Source organism: Triticum aestivum, chromosome 3B, assembly GCF_018294505.1.
Source record: "Triticum aestivum cultivar Chinese Spring chromosome 3B, IWGSC CS RefSeq v2.1, whole genome shotgun sequence".
Classification (NCBI taxonomy): Eukaryota; Viridiplantae; Streptophyta; class Magnoliopsida; order Poales; family Poaceae; genus Triticum; species Triticum aestivum.
The window spans coordinates 337,598,561-337,616,656 of NC_057801.1; positions in this window are offsets into that span (position 1 = coordinate 337,598,561).

The following is an 18,096-nucleotide window of genomic DNA, read 5'->3' on the forward strand; positions in this document are numbered from 1 at the left end:
CACACACAGTAGGACATGTTCACACACCTCCAATTCATCCCCGATGAATCAGACCTGACTCAACTCTAAGCAATAGCAGGCATGACAAACAGCAGACCTGACTCAATTCCTGGATAGAGATCGAGTTGATTAATAAGTCAAGAGGGTTAATTAAGGAGCCCAATGTGTGGTAGTAGCTGTTCATGGATCACAAACGTAGAACTCAATTCCTGAGGACGGCTTCAATGAGACAACCCACCATGTACTCTTACATGGCCACTCACCGCTACCTTTACCAAATCGTGTTCACACACAGTACGGCAAGTTCACACACCTCCAATTCATCCCCGATGAATCAAACCTGACTCAACTCTAAGCAGTAGCATGCATGACAATCAAGCATGAATGAGTAGGCACACCAGGGCTCAAACAACTCCTACTCATGCTAGTGGGTTTCATCTATTTACTTTGGCAATGACATGTCATGCAGAGGAAAAGGGGTTCAACTACCGCATCATGTAACAGTTGAATCGTTTTTGTCTAGGCGTCGAAAGATGCAAACAAATGCAAGAGTAGGTATATGCAGCTAAAGTTGCATTTTAATTATAAACCACAACATTGTGGGCATTCCACAGCATTTGGTTGACCATGCATGCACACGTGACTAACTGTGTCCATTTCAGTAGCATGAGTAAGTTTGGGAGCCGTAAAAGAGAGCAGGAGTGAGAGAATGGGATTGTATCGGAATGAACAAGGGGGTTTTGCTTTCCTAGCACTTTTGAAGATAGGATAGCTCTTCATCGGTGTCATCTATCTCATCATCGGAACATACGTCTACCGAGGGGGAACAAACACTGGCAACAAGAAAGAACACAATTAATGCAATGCAACAATATGATGCATGATCATGACATGTCAATATGATGTGTTTGGAGCTAATGCAACTAGCAACAGGTTAAGTGGTGTTGGTTTGAACCCCAGGCTCAAATTCAAACTCCATATGTGAAGGTTTAAATGTCATTCATATGATTTGTCCTAAACAGTAGTCATAAGTTGTTCTAACATGCATGAAAATGGTACATATGGATAGATTGGAGTTTTCTGATCATTTTTCATATATAATTTATTTCATTTGGAGTTACGGACTATTTTCTATGAATTTTAGAAGTTTTCAGTATTTTCTGGAATAATAAATCATTTTCTAATTTATTTTTAATCCATAAAATACTTACTATGTCAGCATGACATGAGGCTGAGGTCAGTAGGTCAACTGACCCGGTCTAGGTCAAACCTGACCGGTCGGGCCCGCGTGTCGGTGTCACAACTAATTAAGAGAGTTAATTAGTGCTAAAATTAACCCTAACAAAAAGTGTTAGTGGGGCCTGGCCCACACGTCCGTGACCCACTGGGGGTCAAACAGTGGTTAAACCTATGTCAACTCGCCGGAGTTGACCCGCGGCTCGTCGCCGACGGAGCTAGAGACGGCGGAGGGCGTCGGGTTTCGCCCTCCAGCAACCAAAACGACTGCGAAGACCACGTACGTGCTGTCGGTCCCCGTCCGCATCCACTGGAGCAATCAGCTCGCGCCGGGGAGGACCAGAACGACGGTGACGAAGGTAAGTGCGGCGGCCGGAGTTCGGGCACGGGCGGCCGCGTGGTTCTAGTGCATGGGAGAGCTAGCTAGGGGCTGCGTTGGACTCGCTGTTGCTCCAGGAGCAAGCCAGAGGCTCAAGTTCGAGCGGAGAGGCGCAATGGCTGCGAGAGCAATGACCATGGAGGACGGCGGCCCTCTGGTACGGCGGTTGGCACAACTAGAGGATAGGAACAAGCTCGGGGAGGAGGGGGAAAGGCGTCGGATCTCACAGAGCATCGTATGGGGTCATCGACGAGCTCGGGGGCACACGGGTGACGGTTAATCGACGACGACCATCGGCGGCGGTCGAGGACGAAGATGAGCCTGTTGTCGGCGGAGCGGGGCATCCCACACTGCTCAGATCCATGGAGAGGACGAAGACGACGTCCCGGGGCTCTTGGACAAGTCAGGGGATCAAGGGGATGGGTGTGGCCGCGGAAAACGGCGTCGGCGGCGACGAGCTCCGCTCAGTGGGGAAGAGATCGAGAGGGATCCAGGGGAGGAGTGAGGGTGAGGGAGAGAGCGAGGGGGCCAGGAGGTGTCGTGGCGTCCACAACAGCGTCGCAGAAGGGGGCAGGCAGGCAGGGAGGGAGGAGGCCGTTGAATAATCTAGCCGTCAGGTTAGCTGTCAGTTTTAGTTAGTTATTCAGATTTTTCTGTTAGCATTCAGTTAGCCGGACAAGCCGGATCCTGCCCACGATTTGTGTGAGGCCAGTAGCTCAACACGCCCTGGTATCGTGGGATGGCACGATCGCTTCCGTGAGGGCATGGCTGAAGCCACGATCGCATTTGCTTCTTGTATAATTTCAGAGATAATCAAGAAAAGTAGTAACACTTGCATTGCGCAAAACTCTCTCTCTCATTCACGTTCTCGCCTGAACTCTGCAGCTCCCACGGCTGCGGAACAATTGGCATCAGAGCACGTTTGATCCGGGGACCATGGCCATCGATTCGCCCCCTCCGGCGGCTCGTGGTGCTGACACCGGCGATCGCTCGCACACTCCCCCGCGCATAAGGCATGGGAGGAGTTTGACGCGACGCAACGGCCGGGAGATCATCGTCCAGGAGTGCGTCATTCAGCAGCGCCTGGTGCATGAGCCCGGCGCCACGGGTGCCCCGCCCATGCTCACAGCGACGAACTACATCGAGTGGGCACTTGTGATGCAGGTCCAGATGGAGGCCGCGACACTCTAGGACGCCGTGGAGGGGAAGGAAACAACCACCTTCCGCGACGACAAGTACGCCATGGCCGCCATCCTCCGTGGCCTGCCACCTGAGATGGTCGGCTCCATCGTCATCAAGCGATCGGCGAAGGAGGCCTGGGAAGCCATCCGCGCCATGCGGGTGGGCACGGGCAGGGTACGCGAGGCCACCGCTCAGAAGCTCCGAAAGGACTTCGAAAACCTCGCCTTCAAGGAGGGCGAGACCATCGATGCGTTCACCATGCGCGCCACCGCTCTCGTCAACAACCTGCGCACCCTCGGCGACATGATCGACGACGAGAAAGTTGTCCGTAAGTTCCTCCGCGTCATTCCAAAGAAGTACTCCCAGGTCGCCATTGCCATCGAGACCCTCCTCGACATTAGTACGTTGTCGCTTGAGGAGGTGATGGGGCGTTTTCGCTCGGTTGAGGAGCGCCTGGAGGAATAAGATAGCGCGGGAGGAACTCGCCTGCTCCTCACTGAGGAGGAGTGGGAAGCGCGGTGGAAGCAGCGCGGCGAGGGCCAGTCCAGCAATGTGCAGCAGAAGGGCAAGAACCTGAACCACGGTGGGCGCGGACAATAGAAGGGCAAGAACCAGGCCGGCGCGCCGCCCCGCAACGGCGGGCGCGTGGCCACCCGCGATGACAAGTGCCGCTACTGCGGCAAGAGCGGGCACTAGGCGCGTGACTGCCACAAAAGGCAGCGGACGTGGCTAACATCGCGCGGGTGGATGAGGAAGAAGGAGAGGGGAGCCTCCTGATGGCGCACATCGTCTCCCTCAACTCCGACCCCGGCCACGACAAGGAAGGCGGCCAGGTCTTCCTCGACGAGCAGAACGCTAACGTCACCATCGCCGATGCAGCGGCACCGCGCGACAACTTGTGGTACATCGACACGGCAGCATCGAACCACATGACCGGTGACCGCGATGCCTTCTCCGAGCTGAACACCGGCATCACCGGGCGCGTTCGTTTCGACGATGGCTCCGCAGTTGAGATTTGCGGGCGCGACACCATCCTCTTCGTCGCGAAGGACGGACGTCATCGAGCACTCACCCAGGTCTACTTCATCCCCAAGCTGCAGAACAACATCATTTCTGTAGGTCAACTCTATGAGGTGGGCTGCGAGGTGTCGATCCGCGGCGGTCTGCTTCGGGTCCGGGACAGAGGCGGCAAGCTGATCGCACGCGTTGCCCGTAGCAGCAACCGTCTGTACAAGCTCCTAGCCACGATCGCCAAGCCGGTCTGCATGACTGCTCGTGTCGATCAGGTGACCTGGACGTGGCACGAGAGGTACGGTCACCTCAACTTCGATGCGCTCCGCAAACTGGCGTCATCGGACATGGTGCGCGGTCTCCCTTCAATCTAGCACGTGGATCAGGTGTGCGATGGCTGTCTGCTCGGCAAACAGCGTCGCGCATCATTCCCACGAGCAGCGAGCTACCGCGCCGGTGACCGCCTTGAGCTGGTGCACGGTGACCTGTGCGGCCCAATCTCGCCGGCCACGCACAGCGGGAAGCGGCACTTCCTTCTCCTCGTTGACGACATGAGTCGTTACATGTGGCTTGTGTTGCTGCGCTCGAAGGACGAAGCTGCAGCTGCGATCAAGACCTTCCAGGCCACCGTCGAGACGGAGACCGGCTGCAAGCTCCGCACACTGCACACACACATAGGTGGTGAGTTCACTTCCGTGGAATTTGCCGCTTACTGTGTAGGAGAAGGGACGAAGTGACACCTCACCGCCCCGTACTCGCCCCAGCAGAACAGGGTAGTCGAGAGGAGGAACCAAACCATCGTGGCAATGGCACGATGCATGCTCAAGGCGAGGCGCGTGCCGAACGAATTTTGGGAGGAGGCAGTCACCACGGCGGTACTCCTGCTCAACTGCTCGCCCACACAGGCTCTCGATGGACGCACGCCGTATGAGGCGTGGCACGGCGCCAAACCGGTGGTGCACTTCTTCAGAACTTTCGGCTGCCTCTCCTACGCCAAGATCACTCGCCCACACGCGGGCAAACTTGACGACCGCAGCACAAAAGCTGTTTTCCTTGGCTACGAGGCAGGCACAAAGGTGTACAGGCTCTTTGACCCGGTGGCCCAGCGCGTCATCATCTCGAGGGACGTCATCTTCGATGAACCGGCAAGCTGGAACTGGGAAGGAAACGGCGGCGACGGCAGTTTCACCGTCGAGCACGTCTTCACCATGCCGTGTCGAAGTGACACGGACGTTGCTCGCCACACCGCTGATGCTGGAAGTGCGAGCCCTGGAGGAGCCAGCTCATCGCCAGTACGTGCTGGCAGCGTGTCGCCTAACACAGATAGCATACCGCCTGTCGACTCACCTGCCGTCGAGGAGCCGGACACGGCTGGCTCATCGCCAGAGAATGCTGCTGAAGCAGCAAAGCGGTGGGTCGCCGCCCCCGTCCAGCAGGCGCCACCGCTCCATCAGATGACGACGCGCACACGGGATGGCATCGTCCAGCCGAACTCTCGCCTACAAGACTATGTTCTGGCGATGGAGGACGGCGAGATGCATCTCGGGGCGTGCGAGGAGCCTACCACGTTCACCAAAGCAGAGCCGCATGGGAGGTGGAGGATCGCCATGCTCGATGAGATGCGGGCGATCGAGGAGAACGACACTTGGTACCTCACTGATCTGCCTGCAGGTAAGTGCCCGATTGACCTCAAATGGGTGTTCAAAGTGAAGAAAGACTCCAGCGGCAACGTCGTCAAGCACAAGGCCAGACTCGTGGCGAAGGGTTTCGTCCAGCGCGCCGGCATCGACTTCGATGAGGTTTTTGCTCCGGTCGCACGGTTGGACTCTGTGAGGGTTCTGCTGTCGATCGCGGCGCACGAGTCCTGGGAGGTCCACCACCTCGACGTCAAGACGGCATTCCTGAACGGTGATCTGGAGGAGGAGGTCTACGTCACGCAGCCTCCAGGCTTCTCCCACACCGGCGGCGAGCACAAGGTGTTGCGTCTTCACAAGGCTCTCTATGGGCTGCGTCAAGCTCCACGCGCGTGGAACACCAAGCTGGACACCACGCTGTCTAAGCTTGGGGTTCACACGCACTCTGTTAGAGCATGCGGTATATCACCGCGGCACCGGCAACGATCGACTGCTGCTCGCAGTGTATGTCGACGATCTCATCATTACCGGGGCCAGCACTATCGCCATCGACACGTTCAAGGAGGAGATGACTCGTCGCTTCCAGATGAGCGATCTCGGCCTCCTCACCTACTACCTCGGGCTGGAGGTACACCAACGCCCAGGCGTGATCACCGTGTGCCAAGCGGCATACGCCACCAAGCTGCTGGAACATGCTGGAATGACGGACTGCAAGACAGTCCATGTGCCCATGGAGCCACGTCTACGCCTGAGCAGGGAGAGCTCGACGCCACCGGCGGACGCCAACCTCTACCGCATCGTGGTGGGTAGTCTGCGCTACTTAGTTCACACGCGTCCGGACATCTCGTTCGCTATGGGCTACGTTAGTCGCTTCCTCGAGTCGCTGACGACGGAGCACATGAGTGCTATCAAGCACATTCTCCGTTACATCACCGGGACGATCCACTTCGGCTGCCGCTTCACCAACAAAGGAGGATGCACTCTTATTGGGTACAGCAACGCCGACCACGCCGGGGACGTTGATGATCGGAAGAGCACTTCTGGCTTCATCTTCTTCCTCGGCTCAAGCCCGGTGAGCTGGCAATCGTAGAAGCAAAAGGTTGTTGCCTTGTCTTCATGCGAGCCCGAGTACATTGCCGGCGCCACCGCAGCCTGCCAGGGTGTTTGGCTGAGCCGTTTGCTCGCCGATCTGCTCGGGAAGGAAGCTGCACCAACCACTCTTCTTGTGGACAATCTGTCTGCAATCCAACTCTGCAAGAACCCAGTGTTCCACGGGCGAAGCAAGCACATCGAGACGCACTACCACTTCATCAGGGAGACCGTCGAGAATGGTAAGATCACCGTGGAGTACGTGAACACCGACGATCATCTCGCTGATATTCTGACCAAATCGCTCGGGCGAGTCAGGTTCCAGGCTATGCGCGAGAGGATCGGGATCATCGACATCAAGAACATCTAGATTAGGAGGAGATTGTTGAATAATCTAGCCGTCAAGTTAGCTGTCAGTTTCAAATAGTTATTCAGATTTTTCTGTTAGCATTCAGTTAGCCGGACTAGCCGGATCCTGCCCACGATTTGTGTGAGGCCAGTAGCTCAACACGCCCTGGTATTGTGGGATGGCACGATCACTTCCATGGGGGCGTGGCTGAAGCCACGATCGCATTTGCTTCTTGTATAAGTTTAGAGATAATCAAGAAAAGCAGTAACACTTGCACTGCGCAAAACTCTCTCTCTCGTTCACGTTCTCGCCTAAACTCTGCAGCTCCCACGACTGCGGAACAGAGGTGGCGCTGCGCGTGCGTGCGCGCCACGGGCACACGCCCCTGTCCTACTGTCCCGAGGAGGAAGACAACAGGGAGGGCATTGGTGGGCTGGGCTGGCCGACTACAGTGCTGGGACGAGGTAAGTGGGCTACAGGTAAGCGACAGGTGAGTTTTTATTGTTTTCTGTTTTCTGTTTTTATTTAATCTTTTGCCACTGTTTTGCATTCAAACAAATTCAAACAATGCCAAAAACTCCTCTGAATATTTTTATTTTGCTAGAAAGACTTTTCCAAAGCTCACAAAATATTCCAGGGGTATTTGAAATTATATTCTAATTATATGAATATTATTCAAATTCAAATAACTAATGATTTAAATTCAAAGTCCCAAAATTAAGTCCTTAAAAATGTTCAATATTTTTGGTTGGGACCAAAACCCTTGCCAAAAATGTCAAACATCTAGGAAGAGCATTTTGGAAACAATGAATTAGATTTTAGGGGTTTTCCCTTCTTTTATTAGGTTTTCGAGGCTTCAGATTTCCTCAATTCAAATTTCTTGAAATTTAGACATGATACATAAGTTCTCTAAGATGCAACTAAGACAAGCAATAATCTAGGGCTGTGACAGCCCTAACCCAGAGGTCTTTTCCCAGGATCTTACCTGACTCTTCTGATTTTTCTGGAGTTATTCTTTAATTCTTTTCAAAGTTTGACGTAAGAATGAATTTCATCAGTCAATTGCCTTCTTCGATATCGCTTTCAAATCATTTTCATCTTTCGCTCAGCTTTTCCTCTTTTTATTCTTCCGGAGTATCTCAACAATTCTTGGTGGCTGCCGTCGTCATCCTCGGCTTTGAAGGCTGAAGAAGAGTTTCTCTTAAATCTTGTTCGTTCTCTCAAAGATTCATGGTTCTAGATTCTTGTTATCCTCTCAAATTATTCCGTTTGTTAGAAATTCTTTTCTTACCCATCCGGAGTATGTCAGGAGTTGTTTTCCGTTTCGTTTCACCAGAGGCCATCATTCCATAAGAATTCTTCATCCTCAAATTCCAGCTACCGTTATCCAATTATCCCGGCGCATCTGTCAAGCATTCTTTAATCAGTTTGCGATCTGTTCGTTCTCTTGTCTCTAAATTCCTTCAAGTATCTTCGTGCCTTTTCTAATTCTTCATGGTGAGGTATTCTCTTTTCTTCATTCAATTTCAAATTCTAATGGTGGTTCGTTCAAGATGCCTTTTCATTTGTTATCGTATCAATTCATTCGTTCTTTCCAATCCTTCCGGTGGTTCATGAAGACCTTCCCAAGTTCGCGCTATATCTCTGCTCAATCCTTTTTCAATGGGAATAAGTAGTATGCAATCCATTGCTTGTCATCAATTTAATTGGTGGAGGATAAGCATAACATATTTCTTATTCTTCTTTTAGCAAGTTGAGTAATCCCTTCCTTTGGAGTTTGTTCATGATGAATAAATTCTAGTCCCAAGTGTTTCATCTTTTCTTTTTCGGAGTTCAAAGTTTTCTCAGCCATCTCATCGGAACCTCCATCTAAATCATTGCAACGCTTTAATCTTATTCTTTTCATCCTTCAATTCTATGTCTTCATGCTATTGTTACCAGAGTTCTTCATGGTGCTTCTTCCTGATTTAATTCATTCTTCAAGTGTTCATCAAGACTCTTGTTGGAGGAGCTCAACTATCTTTTCTTCTTGCGTCTCGAAGTGCAATTAATTCTCTGGATTCTTTTGAAGTGGAGTTTTGCATTTCTTCATTCTTCTCAGATATTCAAGAATTTGGTTGTGGCATAACTTCACCTCAAGTTTTGAGATGTTTTTCCGTAAGTCCACAACAAGCTTGTTCTTTTGTTGTTGATGTTCTCAACAACTCCGTTCAATCCTTCCTTCTTAGGATGCTATCAATTCATTCGTGGTGGAAGTTTTTGTTCTCTTATCCGTTCTTTTCATTCCATTGTTTCAATTCTTTTGGAGATATTGTGTTGTTTATCTCGTCAAGTGTCATCCCATCTTGTGAAGTTCATGTTCCATTCCTTCCATTTTCAGCCGGAGTGCTGCCTAAATTCTTTTGTTCTTACTCCTTTTCTACCTTGTTCTAACCAGAGTAGTTTCAGAGCGTATCTTATTGCTTGAGCTTTTGATTCTCGTCATATTCGTCGTTCCTCCTTTCTACCGGGTGCTCTCGACTTTGTTCTTCTTCTGTCTTGTGTTCTCACTTCACCTCATCATTTTTGTCTTCTGTCTCGTTCCTAAGATCTCGGGACGAGATCTTCTGTTAGTGGAGGAGAGTTGTAATGCCCCGAGACCGTTGCGCCAGATGTCATCCAGTTATTCGCCATCGTTGCCATGTATTTCACTTGCGTGTTGAACTTTGCCATGTCATCATATGCATTTCATTTGCATGTTTTTCAAAACTTGCATCCGTTCGTAGTTGCCCGATCCCCCAGTTCTCTCTGTTGTCCGTTCTGAGCCCAACCACACTCGCACGCGCCCGTCGCACCTCATAGATTTTGTTTCGTGAGCGCTAGAAAAACATTCTCAAAATGGGCCAAGAGTTGATGAGTGGTCTTGGTATATCACCGGTAGACCGCCTGCCAAATTTCGTCACATTCGGAGTTCGTTTGATAGCCCAACCGTCAAACATATAGCCGCAATATAGTCGGTTTATTTGTCGGATGTTTTCAGTCTCCTGAAACCCTTGTCGGGCTGCACTTATCTTCTCTTCCCTCAACCCAACCCCTCTACACAGCCCATCTAGCCCACCCTAACCCCCCTGTCGCAATCCCCACCTACTCCTCGAATTCCGGCACCAGCCACCACCACCTCGCCACTTGGCGCGTAGCCATTGGCTGCACCGCCACCCAGCGCCACCCGTGGCCAACCCGGGTGCGCCACGTCGCCCCAGCCCCACTCCCCTCTACAGCCGGCCCACCAAGCCCGGGCCGATCTGGGACCTAGGTGCCCGCACCATGCAACCCGCTCCAGGGAGGACCTCCCTCCCGCACCACGAGGGGCTCCCGAGCGCCCGCGACTCCACGTCGTCTCGCCGCCGGCGACCTCCGGTGCAGGTCATGTTGCCACCCAGCCCCTCTCTCTCCCTTCCCTTTCCGCTTCCTCCCCTCACCAGCTCCCTCTCTCCCCTGCATCAAGCCGCCGCCACATGGACGTCGTCGTCAAGCTCGTAGGCGCCGTTGTTCCCGCGCAGCCGACCTCTCTGCCGGCCGGATCCGGAGCCCCCACCGCCGGATCTGTCCATTCCTCGCCATCCCGAGCTTGCTCGCCAGAGATCCGCCGCTGCCATGCCTTGCGCCGCCATCGCCCTGCTCCTCATCCTACTTAGGAGCGCGCCCGAGCGCGTTGACCACGCATGGGCCACGGCCGTGCCTTCCCCAGCCTCGCCCGATGGCCCATCTGCTTGCCCCGCCGGCCTGCCTCGCCTACTAGGCCTCGGCCCGCAATGGTGAGCGCCGGCCCGAGCTATCTCGCGCCTTGAGCATCATATAGTCGAACCCTGCCCGCCTGTTTTTTCTTCTGAAAAGCGGTTATGTCCCTAGAATTCCAGCATCATGTTGCATTATTGGGAGTGGTGGAACTTTGTGCATGATTATCCGATTGGAGTGTATAATATGTCAAAATGTTCTGCTCTTCGTGCTCTACATGTTGGTTCCATTTGCTTGCTTGGTTGAGTTCTTATAGATATAATAATCTCTGTTGCAAAAGTGCTTGCTATTGTTAACTGCTGAAAACTGCTGTAACTTATCATTTTGTCATTTTTATATCTTTTTTGTGTGATTTTATTTTGAGCATCATGCCAACATGTTTTAGGAGCATAATCATGCCATTTTGCAGTGGTGCAATCCGTTTATTTTGATATGCCATGTGGTGAGTGCATCAAGCTTGTGAAGTGGACTACTTGATGTTAATGTTCTGTCAAGTCTGAATCTGTCATATCATGTTGCTATGTTTGCTTGATGCTACCATCAAATCCATGCATAATCTGGAGATGCGTAGTTGACATGTTTTGATTTCCATGTTATTCTCTATCATTCCATTCCTTTTCATGCCCTATATAAGTCCTGAGTATATGTTTTCGTTGCTATTAACTTGCCTAAATGATGTTCTAGTTTCCTGTTAACTTCATTATGCCTTGTTGTGAGCTTGATATTAGTTAATCTATGCCTTTTTGGAGATTCTCCAATAAAATGAATTTAAGTATGCTATGAGTACCTTGTTCACATGCCACGTTTGATAATTTTGGACTTCATATGACGTCTGTTCCAAGCTTGCAAACATGCTATGATGATGTTGATGTTTTACACTTGCTGAAACTGTTACAACATTCAAACTTGTCTTCATGGTTCCCACTAGTCCATGAGCCATATGCATATGATGCCTGATGTTATTTGCTCTTTGTTATGTGTACTTTATTATTCCATGCCCTTGGTTTCAATGTATAGTTGCTGTAGCATCTTTGTTTCATGCCTTCTACATGTCATCATATTAACTCTGCTCATGCATATGCCCTATTTTTAACCATCATAGTCTGTGTTATAAAGTTGCTTTTTGCACTGATCATATTGGATTAATATTGATTCCTATGAACTTGAACCTTAATGATTTTTGAAGCATGTCATCTTTACTTTGAGTGCATATCAAATTTGTGTTCATATGTTTCCTGTAGCATGTTGTTTTGATGATTGCAAAGTGCCTAGTTGTTGTTTTGGGCAAATTGTTGTTATTTCTCGTTTGGAGTGTATATGTTGCTCCGTTGCTCCGTTTTGAGCATGCTCTATATGAAACTTGCTTAGATTTGCATATAGTTTCATAATATCTTGTTGCATCCATGTTTTGAGTGTGTTGGCTTGATGTTTTAATGCATTTTGCATCAATGCCATGCTTAACTTGTGTTGCTCATATCTTCTAGGCCGTAGCTCCGAATTAAGTGAACTTTATAGGTAACTTGATTAGAAAAACGTGTAGATAATTATGGTGCACTTTAACTTGCTGCTTAACAACTTCAACATCAGGTGTTGTTCAGATCTGGACCAATTTTGAAATTTGCATATGAGGACTTACCAGAGTTGTTATATGTTGTTTCCGGCCTCATTTAAACTTGCCTTGGTGTGATGTTCTTGTATGCATCATCTCTTGCCATGAGTAACATCGTATAGCCTTGTCATGCAGCATACTTGGTTGAGCTTCTTGACATGTTTATGTGTTGTGTGTTTACCATGTTGTTTGCTTCTTTTCGGTTGTGCTTCTTCTCGATAGTTCCTGTTTTGTTGTGATCGTGAGGATTCGTTCGACTACGCTTGGTTCGTCTATGCCCTTTCCTCTTCTTCATGTAATCGATCTTCTTCCTAGCGGGATTTTAGGCAAGATGACCGTTACCCTGGATCTCACTACTATCATTGCTATGATAGTTGTCTCGATGCTATCGCTATGTCGCGCTTCCTACTACTTGTTTATCAAGCGTCCCAAATTGCCATGACACCCTCCAACCTTTTTAACCATCCTAGCAAACCATTGTTTGGCTATGTTACCGCATTGCTCAGCCCCTCTTATAGTGTTGCTAGTTGCAAGTGTAGTTGCAGGCTGTTCCATGTTGGGACATGGATATCATGGATATCGTGGGATATCACAATATCTCTTATTTAATTAATACACATATATACTTGGTAAAGGGTGGAAGGCTTGGCCTTATGCCTGGTGTTTTGTTCCACTCTTAACGCCCTAGTTTCCGTCATACCAGTGTTATGTTCCTTGATTTTGCGTCCCCAACACAATGAGGGTTTATGGGCCCCTCTTGACAGTTCGCTTTGAATAAAACTCTTCCAGCAAGGCCCAACATTAGTTTTAACATTTTCCAATATAATAATACTGAATTAATTAACTTACTCATAGGGCGTCATGAACCCGAGGATTCTTATTCCACATAATACAGGTGGGGCCAGTGCTGATGGTGCTAGTCCAAACCGGGCGATGTATGGCGCCCCCTGGGCAACCAGGGTCTCAGCCAACCTGACGTCTGGCCCATCCGGTGTACCCTGAGAACGAGATACATGCGACTCCTATCAGGCTAGGTCGGTGCATTGGGAGGTCTTGCTGGTTTTGTTTTACCATTGTCGAAATGTCTTGTGCACCGGATCCCGAGTCTGATCGGGTGTCCCACGATGGAGGATTGTCTCCGCGGATCATGAGCTTATCATGGGCTAAGTTGGGACACCCCTGCAGGGTTTAAACTTTTGAGAGCCGTGACTGCGGTTATGTGGAAGATGGGAGTTTTTAATGTCCGGTTGTAGAGAACTTGACACCAGACTCAAATTAAAATACACCAACCGCGTGTGTAACCGTGATGGTCTCTTTTCGGGTGAGTTCGAGAAGAGAACACGGTGGGGTTATGTTTGAATGTAAGTAGTTCAGGATCACTTTTTGATCATTACTAGTTTGCGACCGATTGCGTAGCTTCTTATCTTATTCTTGTACTCGTAATTAAGCCACCATACATGCTTAGTCACTTGCTGCGACCTCACCACTTATCCATTCCTTACCCATTAAGCTTTGCGAGTCTTGATACCCATGGTAGTGGAATTACTGAGTCTTCGTGGCTCACATATTACTACAACAACAGTTGCAGGTATAGGTAATGTGATGATCTGATGTGAGAGTGATGCTGGCTTGTTTTCGAGTTCTTCTGCATCTTCTTCGATCAAGGGTTAGGTTCCTGGTCGGTAGCCTGGGCTAGTAGGGTGGATGTCGTTTGAGTTTCTATTTGTGTTTCATCCATAGTCGGATGATGCTCTGATGTATGATGTTGTTGTATTCATGTGGCTTTGTATGCCTTTTGTATGTATCCCAACTATTATGTAATGGTGCCATGTAATGATATCCACCTTGCAAAAGCATCTTCAATATGCGGCTCTATCCTTGGTGGGACCTTCGAGTTCCTCTCGGATAGGATCACATATTGGGCATGAAATTATGCTTGGATTGTCTTGCACTTACCCCATGTGTTTATACATTTCATTTCCTTTGGTGTTGTGAATGATTCATATGCCTACCATAGACCCTTCATTGAGAACTTTATGCATGCTTGCTATGGCATTGAGGTAGATGCTTGTTAGATTGTCACACATATTAGCATCTTTATATCCCCTTTGCAAGATTGTTTCCATGATACCTTTGCATGTGATCGATTTATATGCTTAAATGCCATTCCACACTTCTTTATCAAACCATATGCTATGCTTGATGATGAAACTTGTTGGGTTGGGTGAATCACCTCTTGACTGCTTGGTTTTGCACTAACGCTAACCACATTTGTTTTTCCAAGTGTTTGTTCTCTTTGCTCCTTTGGAAGCAACCACAAGACGGTGCGACACTGGAGACAACCCATTTCGAACTTCAAGATGATGAATGCTTGGTGACCATCCACTTCTACATGGCGACATCATCTCTTTCCCATAGTGATTTGGTTTTTAATCCCAGGACGGATCTTTCCCAAGGGGAAGGGGATGGTGCAGAGCATCCTATGGACATCACCATGTAAAGAGTTATGATGCGGAGCATCCTATGGTCATCCCCATGGACCTACCCACATCTCACCAAGTGCCAAGTGGACCAATGACACACGCACGTGCAAGAGCTCTCGAGACTGAGGTGACATCCTTAGTGATATTCCATATGACCCACTTGAGACATGGCTACTACCTAAAGCCGGAACACTATGTGTGATTAGGTATGAAGAACATCCCCTTGGAGATGCTCATGATGATGGACAAGTCCCCAAGTGCATGGAAGAAGAGGACCGGCAAGAGAGACCGGAGAAGCCCCCAGGATCCGGAAGTCCGGCCCCAAGTCCCGAACATCTAGCCCCTGGAGCATGAACGTACCCACCGCCCAACAACCAAAGCTACAGGGTCCGAACATCTGGCCCAGGCCCAAGACATTCGGCCTGAGCCGCCCAGACATCCGGACCAGCCCTGAAAATTTGGCCACCCTTCATAGAACGCACCCGAAGTCTGACCACCCAGGCCCCAGGCATCCGACCCCCATAGCCCGGACATCCCCCCCTCAAAGGCCAGACATCCGGCCCGACGCCCGGACATATGGCCCCTGTCTGCACACAGTGAAAGGTCCAAAGCCCATGTACCCCTTCCCCTGTAGACTGTATATACACCTCCTCCACCATTTTAGGGATAGCATTGATTTAGCTCATATGAGAGATAGAGCTTTGCTCATCCACTTGATACCTACTCCATTGGAGGCCAAGCCCTCCATCTAGGAGAATATCCCCCAAGTGGATTCAAGACCTCTTCATGGAGAAGATCCCTAGTTGATTCAATACCTCCTTCTAGGAGACGAACTAATGGCCTTTGTACCCCCTTTGTTGGATTCAAATCATGTATCTCTCTTTGTGTTCATGGATCTCGTTGATTTGAGTGTTTCCTCCCATTTCCCCTTGTGTTTCCCCTCGTGTATTCGTCGTGTTCTCCGGGAATCCCCGTCCAAACCATGAAAGATCGGCCCCTAGGGTTGCACCCTACATCATCTTGGTATCATGAGCCAAGGTTGATCACCACTTTGGAGTCTCTCCTTCGTTTTCTAGCCTAATTTTGTTGTCTTTTGTCCCAATTTTGAAAATCCCCACAAAAATAGCCCTCCCATTTTTTTGTGATTTGTTGGTGTGATGATGTTTTGTTGGATTTGATCCGTGGATTTGATGTGTTACTCATAGATCTAGCCTCCCCTAACTCGTAGATCTAGCCTCCCCGAATTTTTTTCACGAGATCCACTGAGTTCATCATGGATTTGGAGCCCCGTACATCTGGCCCGTGGCCCAGGACATCCGGCCCGCAAGCCCGGACATCCGGCGTCCTACAACATTGATGACCCACAAGTGTAGGGGATCTATCGTAGTCCTTTCGATAAGTAAGAGTGTCGAACCCAACAAGGAGCAGAAGGAAATGATAAACGGTTTTCAGTAAGGTTTTCTCTACAAACACTAAAATTGTAGGTAATAGATAGTTTTGTGATAAGATAAATTGTAACGAGTAACAAGTAAATAAAGTGCAGAAAGGTGTCCCAATCCTTTATGTAGCAAAGGATAAGCATGGACAATTTCTAATAATGAGAAAGGAGCTCCCGAGGACACATGGGAATTATCGTCAAGCTAGTTTTCATCACGTTCATATGACTCACGTTCGGTACTTTGATAATTTGATATGTGGGTGGAGCGGTGCTTGGGTACTGCCCTTACTTGGACAAGCATCCCACTTATGATTAACCCCTATTGCAAGCTTCCGCAACTACAAAAGAAGTATTAAGGTAAACCTAACCACATCATTAAACGTATGGATCCAAATTAGCCCCTAACGAAGCAAGGCATAAACTAGGGTTTAAGCTTCTGTCACTCTAGCAACCCATCATCTACTTATTACTTCCCAATGCCTTCCTCTAGGCCCAAATAATGGCAAAGTGTCATGTAGTCGATGTTCACATAACACCACTAGAGGAAAAGACAACATACATCTCATCAAAATATCGAACGAATACCAAATTCACATGACTACTAATAGCAAGACTTCACCCATGTCCCCAGGAACAAACGTAACTAATCACAAAGCATATTCATGTTCATAATTAGAGGAGTAATAATATGCATTAAGGATCTGAACATATGATCTTCCACCAAGTAAACCAATTAGCATCAACTACAAGGAGTAATCAACACTACTAGCAAACCACAGGTACCAATTTGTGGTTTTGATACAAGATTGGATACAAGAGATGAACTAGGGTTTTGAGAGGAGATGGTGCTGGTGAATATCTTGATGGAGATTGGCCCCTCCCAATGAGAGGATCGTTGGTGATGACGTTGGTGATGATTTCCCCCTCCCGGAGGGAAGTGTCCAAGGCAGAATAGCTCTGCCGAAGCCCTAGATTGGTTACGCCAAGGTTCTGCCTCGTGGCGGCGGAGTTTCGTCCCGTAAGCTTGTCGATGATTTTTTCCAGGGTAAAAGCCCTCATATAGCAGAAGATGGACACTGGGGGCCACCAGGGGGCCCAGTAGGGGGGGGGGCTCCCCCACCCTCCTAGACAGGGTGCGGGCCCCCTGATGTATTTCTTCGGCTCAATAATTCTTATTAATTCCAAAAATAGGTTTCGTGGAGTTTCAGGATTTTTGGAGCAGTGCAGAATAGGTTTCCAATGTTTGCTCCTTTTCCAGCCAGAATTCCAGCTGCCGGCATTCCCCCTCTTCATGGTAAACCTTGTAAAATAAGGGAGAATAGCCATAAGTATTGAGATATAATGTGTAATAACAGCCCATAGTGCAATAAATATTGATATAAAAGCATGATGCAAAATGGACGTATCAACTCCCCCAAGCTTAGACCTCGCTTGTCCTCAACACTACTAGGAAAAGGGCTATAGATAGGATTGACACTAATGGCGCACCAGGGAAGTAGTGCGCCACTACTATATACTAATGGCGCATCTGTTGGTGATGCGCCATTAGTGTAGAAGACACTAATGGTGCACCACACAAAAGGTGCGCCACTAGTTATAATTTTTTTCCTTTTTACATACATACTAATGGCGCATTAGACCGAAGTGCGCCATTACTTGTTCTAACTAGTAATGGCGCACCAGACAGGGAGTGCGCCAGTACTGAATTTTTTTTATTCTTTCTTTTTTGCAAAACTACTAATGGCGCACCGCCGCTGGGTGCGCCATTAGTAAGCTTCCCCCACTCCACCTATTCCCCTCCCTCCCTTCCTCCCCAACCGTACGCCGCCGCCGCGCCTGCACGCCCCATCCGTCCCCTCCATCCCCTGCCGCCGCCACCCTGACCCCCATCGGAATCCACCCCCGCCGCCCC